The 16437-nt window shown below is 43.1% G+C and overlaps 1 pseudogene; it reads left to right on the top strand.

Annotated features, from left to right (window-relative positions):
- Nucleotides 1-9545: 9545 nt before the first annotated feature.
- Nucleotides 9546-9830, top strand: LOC150058878 (non-histone chromosomal protein HMG-17 pseudogene; annotated as a pseudogene).
- Nucleotides 9831-16437: the final 6607 nt, after the last annotated feature.

Below are 16437 nucleotides of genomic sequence, written 5' to 3'. Positions count from 1 at the left end.
GCCATTCCCTCCCTCAAACCTAAAGCCCTATGGTTTAGGAAACAGGAAGCCAATGAAAGGGTCCCACAAGACAGGGAACAGCCAATTAAAAGTAGTGTAAACAAAGACAAAATCCCATTCCTGAGCTGTCTGCACTCTACTTCTTTGGCTAGTTGCCCATCATATTTCTCTGTATCAATGTTCTAATAAATCTTTGTTTTTTCTTTTTTTTAAAACAAAGAACATACCAAAATGTTATTTTTCCAACAAAAATAGCACTAACTCTTCACATCATCAAATATCCAGTCAACATCCAAATTCCCTAAATATCTTTCATTTCTTTTACAGCTGTATTGTTTGTATCAAGGTTCAAAGAGAACCAGGCCTGGTGGCATATACCGGAAAACCCAACACTTAGGAGGTTCAAAAATTGAAGTCTAGACTGGGCTACACAGCGAGACACGCACAGAAACAAAATGAAGCAAAACAAGAATATTCCAATGAGGTCTATATTTTACATTTGGAATTTGGTTGCTTAGTTAAATCTCCATCTATATAATCTGTCTCTTCCTCTCCCCTTGAGTTTATTTGCTGATTAAAACCAAATATGGTAAAGTCTTAAATACTGATTTAATTCTTATAGAGGTGTTAGGATCCATCATATTTTTTAACTTTCCTTTTGTCATTATTATTATTATTATTATTATTATTTTTGCCAGTCCTGGGCTTGAGCTCAGGGCCTGAGCACTGTCCTTGGACTTTCTCAAGGCTAGAGCTCTACCAGTTGAGCCTCAGCACCACTTCCGGCTTTTTTCTATGTATGTGGTACTGAGGAATCGAACCCTGTCTTTGTGCATGATAGGCAAGCACGCTACCACTAGGCCAAATTCCCAGCCCCTTTTTGTCATTATTTTTGATTTCTGTTAATTTGACCATGTCTCCTGGTTTCAATGTATTTCCAGCACGTTGATGATAGTGTTTTCTGATTATGGGGTGTGGTGGGGGCTGGGTGCTGACCCTGTGATTTTTTTTGCTTAAAGTTAGTGCTGTACCATTTGATCCACAGCTCTGATTCCGGATTTTTGGTGGTTAATTGGAGATAAGCGTCTTAATGGAATTTCCTGTTCAAGCTGGCTTCGAACTTTGATCCTCAGATCTCAGCCTTTTGAATGGTTAGGATTACAGGCATGAGCCATCTATGCCCAGCTTTGTGAATGCCTCTGCTCTGTGTGTGTGTGTGTGTGTGTGTGTGTGTGTGTGTGTGTGTGTGTGTGTGTGTGTGTTGGTCTGGGGCTTGAACTCACCATCAGGGCACTGTCCCTAAGCTTCTTTTTTTTTTTTTTTTTTTTTTTTGCCAGTCCTGGGGCTTGAACTCAAGGCTGGAGCACTGTCCTTGAGCTTTTTCAAGGCTAAGCCCTACCACTTGAGCCACATCACCATTTCTGGCTTTATTTTCTATGAATGTGGTACCGAGGAGTCCAACCCAGGTCTTCATGCATGCTAGGCAGGCACTCTACCACTAGGCCAAACTCCTGGCCCCCTACGCTTCTTTATATTCAAGGCTAGCACTAGGCCACCTGAGCCATGGCTGTACTTCTGGCTAATTGGGATGAGTCTCATAAACTCTTGTGCCTTCAAACACTGATCCTCAGATCTTAGCCCCCTGAGAGGTGAGGATTATAGGTGTGATTCACCAGCACCTGGCTGTGAATGACTTTTTATCCACACAGGATGTTCTCTTATGCTTTACTTAGAGAAGCAGCAAATTGGTAGCAGGGACCCAGCCCCAGGTATGCCAATCTGGCTCCCGGAAGCTCTTACAAAGCTTATGTCCACATTCCTAATGATTTGTCACTGGCTGACAGAGGAGGAAAGCCTGTTCTCTTTATCTTCCCAATGGGCCATTTTGGAAACTATACCATGGGCTATTATTCTTGCCTATTAATTTTATTTTAATTTGTTTCTTCTAACTAGAATTATGAACGAGCTGAAACTATATAAAAGGGGCAAACATGTTTGGAATCTTAAGGAGAATCTGTGATGTCAGATGTTTTTCCTGCTCTTGGTGAGGTTGTGGAAGTACAGCCTAGCCTGGTCTTGGAGACATGGATGACGTCCTGGCTGTTTGATTTATTGACACACTTTTTAAAATTTATTTTGTTTATTTACACACTTCATTGGATTTCAAGGAAAGAACGTTTTGAACGTTATGTTTTATGAATAACTGGGAATTTGCCTTACTTTTTAGGAATAAATTTTGTAAAAGCATGTATGATAGAAGCCTATTTTCTTTGAGGCCTTCTATGGTTATAGGTCACTGTACGAGGTGGCATTTCCTTGTTACCATAAGAACCAGAAGCAATTTTTAAAAATACCAGACCCTCCCCCAGTACTATGGTCAAACCCAGAGTCTTGTACATATTAGGCAAGAGCTCTACCACAGGGCCACATCCCATGGCCAACTTCACCTTGAAAAACAAACAACAAGCACGATCTAGCTGTGGTGGATGCAGTAGTACATACCTGTAAGCCAGCACACAGGAGGACTGAGAGTTTGAGACCAACCTGGACTGCATGGAGACCCTGGTTCAAAACAAAACAACTTTATCTAAAGCACGCACTGGCTCCATACCTGGAAATCATTTCAGACTTTGTCTCCCCACTTTGCCGCCTCTATATCACAGGGCTACTGCAAGAAATAAGAAATGATACTTGTACAGTGTTTGATGTCTGGTGTTTACTTTGGCAGTCTCACAAGCTCCAGAACGGCTAGATAAGAAATAGAGATATAGCCAGGAGGTGGCTCGTGCCTATAATCCTGGCTACTCAGGAACACAGTTCAAAGCCAGACTAGGAAGGAAAGTCCATGTTACTCTTATCCCCAAACAACCAGAAGTGTATCTGTGGTTCAAATGGCAGAGCACTAGTCTTGAGCAAAAGAAAAAAAAAAGGTCAAGGACAGCACCCTGAGTTCAAGCCTCAGGACTGCAAAGACACCCCCCCGAAACATTATATATCTATGTCTACATAGATATTTAAGGTATCTGTATGCTATATCTATATAGATAGATATCTATATATTTATCTATCTAGATATTCAGATTTATACAAGTTGAATTGTGTGACTCTTGAAGTCAAAAGCATCCCCAAGGATAGGAACCATTTCTTTTCTGCTACACATTTCCTCTGGTAGACTGTCTCACTACAACAACCAGAACTCAGCTACAACTTCTCTTTCAAGGATTCTATGCACTCCCTTGCATTTGTAGTATTTAACATAGATCTGGTTTATTTATTTTATGATGCATGTATTTAAAAAGCTTCAAACCTACACTGCAGTTGTGATACTAGTATAATTAACTCCTTTGTATTATTTTTTTTCAATTTAGCACATTAGTTGTTAATACTTGGCTGTCTTCCTCCTGGTCTCTAGAATTTGTTCGCTTGGGTTGGGAAGTACGTAGCTTGGTAAAGCACACTGGGGGGTGTCTGTTGGGTTTTTCTGGAGAGATTCACTGTAAGGGGAAAGATCTTCCAAAAAGTGGATTGTACAACCCAGAGGTGGGGGTGGGGTGGGGTGGTGATGGAAGGAATACAGTGGGGGAAAGGACAATGCTTTGAATGCAAGCATCCCCTTGTCTGAGTCCGTTCCAGATCCCCTCCTCTCCATGATGGTCCAAAGCCTCAGAACTCAAGAGCCAGAGTGAGTCCATCCTCCTTAAGTGGGGTCTGTCAGCTATGACGCCGCATCAACAGCAACAGCAATCTAACTAACAGACACACTGGATGTCCAAACAAAGATTCCGAACCTTTTGAGGCTGAGTAGCAGATAGCATAACCTTTCATCTCCAAGTACCTCCTCGTGCTTACCTTAGAAATGAGAACACTCTCTCACATAACTACTGTACAGTCCTGAAATGCAAGATAGCTCTTGCAGATCCAGACAGTAAGTAAATCATGGGACACGTGCAATTTCTAGCAGTATTTCCATCTAGATAAGAATCAATTCCAGGATGACACAGTGCATTCAGTTCATGTATCTTGCTAGTCTCCTTCTAGCCATCACGATTCTTCAGATGTTCTTTGTCTTTGATCACATTAGCTTTTTATTTAATTTTTTTTAATATTTGCTTTTGTATCTGTACTGGAGCTTGGACTCAAGTTCTAAGTTCCGAGCCTGAACTTCTTTGCTTAAGGCTAGCACTCTATCATTTGAGACACAGCTCACCTATTGGCTATTTGAAAGCAAAGAGTGTCATGGGACCTTCCTGATCAGGCTGACTTTGAATCATGACTCTCAAATTTTAGTGTCCTGAGTAACTAGGATTACAAACTTCTCGGCTGCTGGTGCCTGGAGGCTCCTCCTCCTCCTCCTTCTCCTCCTTCTTCTTCCTCCTCCTCCTTCTCTTTTATTGTTATTATATACAGAGGAATTAGAGTTACATAAATACATTTCTTTTTCGACAGTGTCCTCCCTTCCATCGCTCTCTCCTTGTTTCTCCCCCCCCACCCCAGTCTCTACCCACAGGCTGTACAGTTCATTTTCAACATAGTGTCTAGTGAGTACCACTGCTGCATTTGACTTGTTTTTTTGTTTGTTTGTTTGTTTGGGTTTTTTTTGCCAGTCCTGGGCTTGAGCTCAGGGCCTGAGCACTGTGCTTGGACTTTCTCAAGGCTAAAGCTCTACCACTTGAGCCTCAGCACCACTTCCGGCTTTTTTTTTCTATATGTGGTACCGAGGAATTGAACCCGGGTCTTCATGCATGTTAGGCAAGCACTTTAACCACTAGGCCAAACTCCCGGCCCAATGGACTTGTTTTTTGAGACAGGGTGTTTAACCCAAAATGGCCTTAAACTTGTGATTCTCTTGTCTTTGTCTCCTAAGTCATTCATCTGTTGTGATTACAGGCATGTACCCCCACGCCTGACTTGAGATGGACACTTCTAAAAAGGAGAACAGGACTATCATTGAATGGAAGTTATCACCATTTGGGCTTCTGAAACATTTTCCTCTTGATTAGATTTGTTTTACATAGTTTGGGCAGACCCATGCCAATGGTGACCCATCCTCAGATCATCACTGCAGGGAGGTGGGGTGCCAGCCACCCCTGAGAGAGTGAACTTGATACTCTTGGCTGTTCTTTTGAGTCTGATGTCGAAACTGTCATCTTTCTTACTGGGTCTGTGAGCTACATGCAGTTAGTGCTTGGACTTCTGGATTGATTTGGAGTTACAGGACCTTTCTTTGGTAAGCAGTTGGCTGATAATGGACACTGCCAGCTCCACTAGGAAGAAATGGGACCTCGTGCCTCAAATCTTCAATAAGCCTGTGGCCAGGCCTCTGGAAGCCCATGGGAAAGGGTTAATAAGGATGCAGGGCATCTGGTTTTCCTTAAGGATCGCACAGCTTTCCTGAGTCCCTTCTTTACACCTGAAGACCTGGAGCAGTCCTGTTCCCATGGTCTCCACAGCCGATGGAACCCTGACCTGTGATTTATATAAAAAGTAGCTGTTCCTTAATTTCCCCCACAATGGCTTCATTCTTACCTTATGAACCTGCATTGTCAGTGTTCCCTTTGATTTATGGACAATTTCAAACTCCCCAAATAACTATCCCTTTTCTTTTCATTAAAGTTAATCCCCACAAAGACACTTTCATCCGCTGATTAGTCATGCTCCAGTGAGCCCTGCTAACCAGAGGCGAAGTTATTGATGTGTTAAAGATGTAATCTCTCAGTCTTGGGACCACTGGAGAAACCCCAACATGTTATTTGACAGTCAGCCCCGCACAATGGATGGTCTCCTCCGAGCAGTCTTGGTCGCCTGTGCTCCGGGGGGGTCCATAAATCTCTGGGCCTGACTGCAAGGGAGGGCTGAGATTTTGTGGGACTGAGATTCTGCTGCCTGCAACCTTGCCCAGCACCCTAGGACAAAGCAGTAAGCCTTCTCCAGATTCCATTTTGCCTTCCCAATAACCAGAGAGCAGCAGCAATTCTCTGACCTCACCAGCCACAGCCAATTGTTTAGGACCTGCCTGGGGCAGTTCTCATAAATCTGTACCAACCCACAAGGCAACAGGACTATAATTTGGGTGCGCTGTGGTGGCCCTACTTCTCCCTCCACCCCGTTGATTGAGAGCATGCGTCAACTGCAGTCAGCCACTGTTGAGCCCATGCGATGATGCCGAGGCCAAAAGTTTGGTGGAAATGTGTAGAATTCACACTTGCCAATTACAATTTGTACATTTAAAAGAAGCTGGGAGCCTGGTGGCTCACACCTATAATCCTGGCTACCCAAGAGGCTGAGATCTGAGGCTCAGAATTTGAAGCCAGCCTGGGCAGACACAGATGTGAGAGTCTTACCTCTAACGAGTCAGCAAAAAGTCAGAAGTGGCGCTGTGGCTCAAGTGGTAGAACACTAACCTTGAGCAGAAAAAGCCAAGTCAGAGTGTGAGGCCCTGATTTCAAACCCCAACACACACACACACACACACACACACACACACATACACACACACACACCAAACAAATAAAAACCCCTAGACTTTTTCCTCTATGTGACATCCCTGTAAGGCCAATGTGTCTGAACTAGTGTTTGCTCCTGGCAATATCTTCCCTGCATTGTCATGAGATGCTCCAACTATAAATGACAAAACACTGCCGTCACTGTGACACTCTCAAGTGCTCACAAGTGCTTGCTTCATCAGCATATGATTTTGTCAGCAAATGCATTGTGATCATCTTTTTTTTTTTTTTTTTGCCAGTCGTGGGCTTGAGCTCAGGGCCTGAGCACTGTCCTTGGACTTTCTCAAGGCTAGAGCTCTACCACTTGAGCCTTAGCACCATTTCTGGCTTTTTTCTATGTATATGGTACCGAGGAATTGAACCCGGGTCTTCGTGCATGCTAGGCAAGCACTCTACCACTAGGCCAAACTCCCGGCCCCCATTGTGATCATCTTTAAATAGCTATACAAATAGATTTCAACTCAGCATGTCAATCCATGAGTGCCGTGTATCTTGGTCAGTGTCACCCCTTTCATTGTTCTCCCCACATCTATCCCAACCCCACCCATCCCCTCAAGTTTCTTAATTCCATGTTCGCATGTGGACATTGAATATTAGGACTGAATGTCCACCATTCCTCCTTTTGAGCTTCAGCCCACCACTTCCTATGGGTGTCAAACAAGATGCCCATATAAGGTTTTGTCTGGGAAGGCAGCAAACCCTGCAATATGCACTAGTTAAAAACCAGACAGTTGTGCCTTGCTTTATCTTGCAGCCCATGTGGCCTGGGGCTGACTCTGCCTATCTCCTCAACAGATGACCTAAGTTCCTGAGATCTCCACTGTAGCTTTGGCTTCCCCTTGACATCTTCAGGCTTTATCCTCTTATGGGAAAACCTGCTACACCTCTCTTGCCTTCCCAGGTCTAGCTTTGAAATCTGGGTGGAAGCTTTTGGAATCCTGTAATTCTTGCATTCTGCATGCCTGTCAAGGTACCACCTCATGAACACTGTAACTTTTGAGACATAATAAATTGTACGGGACTCTAGGTATCCATCTGCAGTGAGACCAAGGGAGGATACTCTGAGGAGAAAAACACAAAGGAGCAATGTCTATGTGTCTCTGATCATGTGAAATAATATTTTGCCAGGTGCCAGTGGCTCACGCCTGTAATCCTAGCTACTCAGGAGGCTGAGATTTGAGGATGGAGGTTCAAAGCCAGCCCGGCACAAACATCCCTGTGATTCTTATCTCCAATTAACCACTAGAAAACTGGAAGTGGCTCTGTGGCTTCAGGGGTAGGGTGGTAGCCTTGAGCTGAAGAGTTCAGGAACAGCGCCCAGGCCCGGAGTTCAAGTCTCACAACCAACAACAATAACAATAAGAATTCTTCTTATTATTATCAAAACAAACTCCAGAAAATGGGGACAAGAAGGTTTTTTTTTCTGGTTTGTTTACATGTCTTTGGGGAGATAAGAGGGCCTAGAGAAATGGAGATACAAAGGGTGAATAAATGCAATAGGGATACTCACTAGACAACTATGTAACGTGGGTGGGGACAGGAGGGAGAAACTAGGAGAGAGGGAAGGGATGACATTGTCCAAAAAGAAATGTGCTCTTAGTTGGGCATCGGTGGCTTACACCTATGAGTAACTAGGAGTATAGGCATGGGCCACTGGCACCCAGCCGATACATTTCTCTTAATGTTCTGTGTGTTACTTTGTGCCTCTCCCCTCTGCTTAGACATTTGTGCTCCTCAACCTTTACAAGCAAAACTGTACAGTCTGCACCGGCCTCTTTGTTTCTTTAGAGAAGCTGCAGAGATGAGAAATCACCAGATGATAGTTAGAGGCTCTACAATGAAAATAGATGCAGTAATTGTTGTCCCCTAAGGGTCAGATTGTTCTGATTCACCCTCCATGCACTGCCAGGGCTCCCCATCTTCACAAGTATGGGACGTTATCACACTCAAATGTTGTCCTGCTATAGGTGTAAGCTAAGACTGCATTGTTTTCATTTGCATTCCCTTGTTCACTAGGGAAATTCAGAAACTTTTGTGGTGGTTGATGTTGTTGGAGACAGGCTGACCTCAAACTCATGATCTTCCTGTCTCAGTCTCCTGTGTGCTGGGCCTGTAGGCCTGCATCATCCCAACCAGCTGAGACCGAGTAACTGCTCATATGTTTATTAGTTATGTAAGTCTCTCTCTTTGAAATTACCTAGGGGTAGTTTTTGACCATTTCAAAATTAGATTACTTCTCTCTTACTAATCCGTAAAAATTCTTTATATTTTTAACCAGTCCCTTGCTCCATGAAATAGAAGATCATTTTTCTCACCAAACATCAGTGGCTCATGCCTGTAATCTTTGCTACTTGTAAGGCTGACATCAGAGAATCATGGTTCAAAATCAGCACCGGAAGATACAGCTGAAAACGTTTTATCTCCAGTTGACAAGCAAAAAAGCTCAAAGTGGAAATATGACTCATGTGTCAGCATTAGCCATGAGCAAATATGCTAAGGAAAATCGTAAGGCTCTGAGTTTCAGCCTCTAGTATTGGCTCAATGTTATTTTTTTCTCATTATGCTGCTAAAATTTATACGTTACGTATGGTGTCTTTTTTTAGCTAGGAGACGTCATTTTGTTGTAACAAAAATTATTGTTTTTCCCCTCTATAGTTCACACTTTGAGGACCTTAAATCTCTACATTTTCTTTTAATTTTAATGTGTGTTTTTTTGTTTGTTTGTTTGTTTAGGTCATAAGCCTTCTGAGGTGTGTGTGTGTGTGCATGTATGTGTGTGTGTATAATTTCAGGGTTTTGTGTGTATGTGTATATAATTTCAGGGTTTGTGTGAGTGTGCAGTTTCAGGTGTGTGTGTGTGTGTGTGTGTGTGTGTGTGTGTGTATGTGTGTGTGTGTGTGGCAGATAAATGTCCCAATTTTGAAAACATACAAAATGACACAATTAAAACTTAAGCACTGAGCAGTGTGAAGGAGAGGCTTCTCCCCCCACCCTGCACTGACCAAAGCTGCAAGTGGCTGCATCCTCTCCCAGTGCCTCCTTCCCGCCCCTACCATGCCCAAGAGAAAGGCTGAAGGTGATGCTAAAGGAGATAAAGCAAAGATGAAGGACGAGCCACAGAGAAGATCCACCAGGTTGTCTGCTAAACCTGCTCCTCCAAAGCCAGAGCCCAAGCCTAAAAAAGCCCCTGCAGAGAAGGGAGAGAAGGTACCCAAAGGGAAGAAGGGCAAAGCTGATGCTGGTAAGGATGGGAATAACCGTGCAGAAAGTGGAGATGCCAAAACAGACCAGGCACAGAAAGCTGAAGGTGCTGGAGACGCCAAGTGAAAGTGTGTGCATTTTTGATAACTGTGTACTGCTGTGACTGTACAGTTTGAAATACTATTTTTATCAAGTTTTATAAAAATGCAGAATTTTGTTTTACTTTTTTTAAGCTATGTTGTTAGCACATGGAACACTTGTTTTGGGAAAAGGAGCATCTGTCACTAGCAGAATGTCTCCAAAACTGGATAAATAAGAGAGAACACCTTTCCCTGCTAGTTTTGAGAGGCTTCTTGTTGGCTTCCCGGAGGAGGAATTCCCTTGTGTTGACACACAGCAACCTTGGCACAAATACCTTGTGAGGTGAGAAAACTCAAAATCACTTTTGTCCTCCTCCTTCTCCATCCTCAGCATAGACTTAACTCTCCCTTAAATCCACAGGCTAGTTGTTACCTTGACCCTCCTTGCTCCCCAACTGGTTTTTCCAATGTGCCAGGCAGTCTGGACCTCACAGTGGCATCACTGAAATGATGTTCCTTAAAAGAGCAGTGGTTTCCTTTTCTAAATTGTGAATTTTCAGATTGATAATTCTGCCATTTTCATTTCCTGAAAGTCAGGACTAGCTTGTGAAAAGTTGTTAACATGATTAATGTGAAATGTCAACCCTCACTCTAAACTCCCCTATTCAGAGCTTCAGATGAAGACGTCATTGGATTTTATAATGGCTTTCTGATTTTGGTAGACCATTCAAGAAGGGAGTTTGAAAGTTGTTGTATACTGTTTAAAAAATAATTGTCTGCCCATGTCCTGCCTGAAATACCATGATTGTTTATGAAAAGTATCTTTAATAAAGCTGGATACAGATTGGCTAGGAAAAAAGAACCTTAAGTACAAAGGTGTAAAATTTCAAACTAGAAAAGACTCACTATAAAACTTTTAAAAAGGAGCCGGGAACTACATAATTAACAAACAAATGATAATGACAACAACAGCATCAAAAACCTAAAAAAAAAAAAAAGTCTGGGTGTTGGTGGCTTACACCTGTAATCCTAGCTACTCTCAGGAGACTGAAACCTGAGGATCATGGTTCAAAGCCAGCCCAGGCATGAAAATCTTATCTCCACTTAACCACCAGAAAACTGGAAGTGGCACTGTGGCTCAAATGGTAGAGCTGTAGCCTTGAGCTGGAGAACTCAGTGACAATGCCCAGACTCAGAGTCAAGCCCCAAGACCAACAAAAATAAAAGAGCAAAAACACACACACACAAAAACCCCAACACAAATAACAACAAACAAACAACAACAACAAACTCTGGGCCTGGGCACTGTCCCTGAGCTCTTCATCTCAAGGCTTCCTACTATATCACTTGAGCCACAGCACTACTTCCCACAACCATTTATTCCTATAGTTTGTTTTCCTTGCTGTTATGCCCCAGCCAGTCTGGACTTCAGTCCTCTACCTTCACCTCCTAACAAGGTGAAATTACAGGCACGTACTACTACATCCAGACCAAGGTGAATGTTTCCCCCTACATATGTTAAAACTACACTGGCAATACTATTTAGCAAAGGAGGAAAAGATGTAGTGACTGAGTAAAGATTAGTTTATCTTTCCCTTTGTCTGTGAAATAAAATGAATGTAAGAAACTATCCTCAATTTATGGGGGGTTTGGTCTCCTTTTTAAATTGTTTTCATACTATGGTTGGGGGGGGCATTGTGCATTGGATCTTGATTGTAAAGCATTAGATTCCTCCAAGATTTGATCACCCACTCCAACTCAGAAGGTATCACTCAGCGTGAATAAATTGCCAACAGATGCAATTTATTTCATTTAGCTTATGAAGAGGCTTGGCCAGGCTCCAGAAGAACTGGTAATAAAAATATTCCATAGATGGGATTAAGGGCCATGTTTTGTTATGGATCAAGAAGTGCCTTCAAAACCGGAAGCTACGAGGAACATGAGAAGCTGGTAGGAACAATAAAAAATATGTTCTGAAAGTCACCAGGAATAGTCTTTTTGAAAATCCCTTTTGTAAACCATAGAAAGTACATAGCAAGCTGGGTGAGGTGGCTTACGCCTGTAATCCTAGCTACTCAGTAGGCTGAGATCTGAGGATCGGGGTTCAAAACCAGCCGGGGCACTAAAGAACGTGAGACTCTTATCTCTAATGAATCATTAGAGAAGGGGACATGGGTCTGTGGCTCCCGGGTAGGGTGATAGCCTTAAACTGAAGATCTCAGAGACAGGGCCCAGGCCCAGAGTTCAAGCCCCATGACCAGCAAAAGAGAGAGAGAGAGACAGAGAGAGAGAGAGACAGAGAGACAGAGAGAGAGAGAGAGAGACAGAGAGAGACAGAGAGAGAGAGAGAGAGAGAGAGAGAGAGAGAGAGAGAGAGAGAGAGAGAGAGAGAGAGAGAGAGAGAGAGAGAGAAAGGAAGAAATAAAGAACATAGCAAAGCCACCACCACTGGTGCAAGCCTGGAATCCTAGCTACTCAGGTTCAAAGCCAGCCTGGGCAGGAAAGCTCAAATAACTACCCAGCTAGCCAGAATTAGAACTGTGGCTCATGAGCAAAAAAGCCCTAGGACAAAAAAAATAGAAAGAAAGAAAGAAGAAAGAGAAAAAGAGAAAATGAAAAATGAAAAAAAAAGTGCACAGAAGATCTTTAAATTGGCCAAAGATGTAGATAGTACTGAGAATTGAGCCTGGGCAGATCTGTCCTTGGGTGAATTATTGAACCTCATTTTTCCCATCTGTACAACGGAAATAATTCCACCTTCTTGCTGAGTGATGTAAATAAATGAGATAATGTCTTTTGAGTGTCTGGCTGCCTGTGCTACAGCTGGTAGTCTTATTTCTGAGAGGAAACAGCAGCCTGATGGGGACATACTGCAGAAAACCTCAATGCATCTGAATGCTGAGCCTGGAGAAGAGAGGGAAAGATGTCTGGGGAGTCATCTTTTCTATCCTCGCTGGACTGCCCAGCTGGTTTCTCTCAGTGTGTGTCCTACCTGCTGATGTCAGAGTAGATTCTCTGGCGTTCAGCTCCCTCATCACACCACCCCATTCCTCCCTAATCTTGGCTCCAAATATCGATCTCTTTTTCTCCTGACTTCCAGTTCCTTCATTTAGACTGAGAGGCAGCAAGCTTTTTCTGAAAAGCACCATATAGTAAATATACTTCATTCCTTGATACTGGAGACAGGATTGATTCCAGGCCCCCCTATCCCCCACCCAAATCAGTGGATATTCAAGTCCCTTATATAAAATGGTGCAGTATGTGCATGTAACCTCACCTTAAGTGACGACTTTTAATAGCTGACATACATGCTGTGAACTTTGTTGTTTAGGGAATAATGACAACGAAAAACAGCTGCATATGTTCAGTACAGATAGAAGCACTTTTTTTCTTCCGTTTTTGAAAAATTGGAACTGCTGGGATTTAAACTCAGGGTTTTATATTCACCAGACAGGCACTTTGACACTTGAATCATTCCTCCAATCCCATGTATTTTTGTTGGCCAGTCCTGGGGCTTGAACTCAGGGTCTAGGCACTATCCTTGGGCTTTCTCAAGGCTAGAGCTCTACCACTTGAGCAACAGCACCACTTGCAGTTTTTTGGGGTACGTGGTATGGAGGAATGGAACACAGGTCTTCATGCAAGCTAGGCAAGCACTCAAACACTAGGCCATGCTCCCGGCCTGACCCCATGTAATTTTTGATCTTATAACAAATGCATCTGGATGTGGAACCTATAGATCTCATCATCTTGAACTCTGCCATTCTAGTATGAAGTAACATAAACAGTTACACAAAGGACGATGGAGGCATAGCTCATGTGATAGAACACTTGCTTAGCAAGTAGGGAACCCTGATTTCCAACTCCAGCACCACCCCAAAATAAAATTACACAGATGGAATGGGGACCTAGGTCTGTCTCTCCAAAGTAGAGTGCTTGCCTATCACATCTGAGGCTCTAGGTTCTATAAGCAGCATCCTCATGGTATGTATTAGAGGAACAGATGGTAAGTATGGCCACATGCCCATAAAACATCATTTACTAAAACTACTCTCTCTTTCATATTGATTGGGCCTCTTATAGGCTTGATCTAATCTTGCCACATTGTGTGTGTGTGTGGAGGGGGTTCTGGGGGACCAATCCCAGGGACTTGCCAAGCAAGTCCCATTAATTTTGTCACTTTTTTTGTGTGTTTGTGTGCTAGCACTGGGTCTTGAACTCAGGCCTTAGGCAGCGTCCGGTAGCTTTTTCATTTAAGACTGGCATACCATCACTTAAGCCACACATTTACTTTTGGCTTTTTGCTGATGACTTGGAGTCTCATAGACTTTTCTGCCCGGGCTAGCTACAAACCATGGTCCTCAGACCTCAGCTTCCTGAATAGCTAGGGTTATGGGAGTGAGCCACCAGTGACTGGCCTTCAGTCATTTTTTATTTACAACCTTTCACTGCCTTTCCATGTATTTTTTGCAACAGTGTCCTTAGATGGTAGCAGAATGGTCAGAGGTGCCTTTTCAAATGCAGAGTTCCAAGGCTAGAACTTCATTAGTAAGCACAAAGTCTGAAGTCAAATCTCAGTAATTGTCAAAATGAAACCAAACCAAACAAAAATCATGGAACCCAGAATTCTAGGTGCCTCTCCAGAGGCATTGCAGTAGAATTGCTTGTGTTGGACTCAAAGCTGGATTTAATCAGTCTCTCGGGGCATTCTAAAGTGGCGGTCTCTGGACTTTCTAGGGGATCGCTACAGAACCTTTGGAGAGACTGGTGAAGCCGGAAAGTGTAATGGAGTTTGTATGCCAGGCGGGGAGGCGAAAAAGGGTGGGGAGAGACTCCCAAAGAAACTGACAGCTCAGCAGGGGGTGGGAGGTGGAGAAGAAGCATCCTGAGGAGGTCCCTGAGAGGGACATTCCAAAGGAGCAACGAGTTCAAAGGCCCTGAAGCTGGTGGGCCTGGCAGAAGGCCGGTGTGGCTGATGGGAGAGGGGAAAGAAGGAGGGGAAGGCAGGATGAAGGAAGGGAAAGAATGAGGGAGGGAGAGGGGAGAGAAACAAGAGGTAGAATTTGAAGCCAGGGAGAAAAGAGGCCAAGCAGATGGGGCTGAGCCTCATGGGTTCTTGGCTTGGAATAAGGTGGGAGCCATTGGTGCTTTTTGGCTGGTTGGATTGAACTGTAGAATTTAGTCCTCTCTTCCTACTTCTTCTTTTTTTTTTTTTTGGTGTTTGGTTTTTATTTTATTTATTTTACTTTTTTTATTACAGAATTTATTAACGTTGATTTTTACATCATATTTTAAATGACAAGTTTAACAAACAAGTGTTCAAGGAGGGAATCTCTATTTACCTTCTTCTTTTTGAAACCCTTTTTCCTTTCTTCCTCAAGGAGTATCAGTCCTTATCCTGTGGACTGTACTCTTTCTGGGCCCAGAGTCTGTCTCTCACACTTTAACCTCAGTACTTGTGGCATTCAGCAAACACTGATGAAGACAAGAACGCCATTGTCTTCCTTGAGGCTTGATTCTGACTTGGCCTGGTTAAAACAAAAACAAAAACAAACAACAACAACAAAAAAAAAAACCCGAACAAACCAAAGAAAAACTTCTTGAGGAAAATGCAGATATATTGTGGGGAAAATACTAGAACAATATTTTCCAATAAATGATACACTGTCTCTTTTAAAAAATCTATTATCAAAAGTACTGCATTAAAGCTGGGCACCAGGATTACAGACTTATAATCCTAGCTACTCAAGAGGCTGAGATCTGAGGATCGAGGTTCAAAGCCAGTCCGGGCACTAAAGTCCATGTGACTCTTATCTCCAATTAACCACCAGAAAGCCGGAAATGGCACTGTGGCTCAAGGGGTAAAGTGGTTGCCTTGAGCTGAAGAGCTTGGGGACAGCGCTCAGGCCCAGAGTTCAAGTCCCACAACTGACAAAAAAAAAAGTAGTACACTAAATGAACTCCAGGAAATGGAAACAAGAAGCTTTTTTTCCTTTTGCTGTTTCTATTTTCTTTTCTTTTTGTCTGTTTCTTTTTTTTCTGTTTGTTTACCTATCTTTTTGGGATAAGGAAGGGACACAGAAATAGACACAGGGGGGAACAAATGCAGCAGGGGTCCTCAGGGCAAACTGCATTGAAAATGAACAATATGACTTGTGTGTGGGATGGGAGGAAAGAACTAGGAGAGATAGAGGGAAAAGGTGACGGTGTCTAAAAAGAATGTACTCTTTACCTGATTTATTTAAGAACTCCTCTGTATGTCATCTTTGTAATAGTAACAAGAATTGTTAAAATAATGTATTTAGTTGCCTTGACCTCTTGCAACAATATTCATTGTAGGAACTTCCACGAAGCTGGGTTTTTCTTTCTCCACACATTCTCTGCCAAATCGGATGTCAGCTTTCCTGCTACATCTTCCTCTGGGAGATCTTTCCTACTACATCCTTCTCCAGTGTGGTGAGAGAGAGCCCTCAGGCCTAAACACCTCCCATTAGGCCCCACCTCCTCACATCGTGGCTCTGGGAGTATGTTCCCAGCACATGCATTTAGGAGGCCACATTCAAACCACAGCAAGGACATTTTTAGAATAATGCCATTGCTCAAATAAAGCAGTATTTTATTTACTACAGGCTTGTCCCATACTATGATTTCTT

Source organism: Megascapheus bottae, chromosome 9, assembly GCF_031878675.1.
Source record: "Megascapheus bottae isolate mThoBot1 chromosome 9, mThoBot2.hap1, whole genome shotgun sequence".
NCBI lineage: Eukaryota > Metazoa > Chordata > Mammalia > Rodentia > Geomyidae > Megascapheus > Megascapheus bottae.
This window is presented reverse-complemented; position numbering and strand designations above follow the sequence as displayed.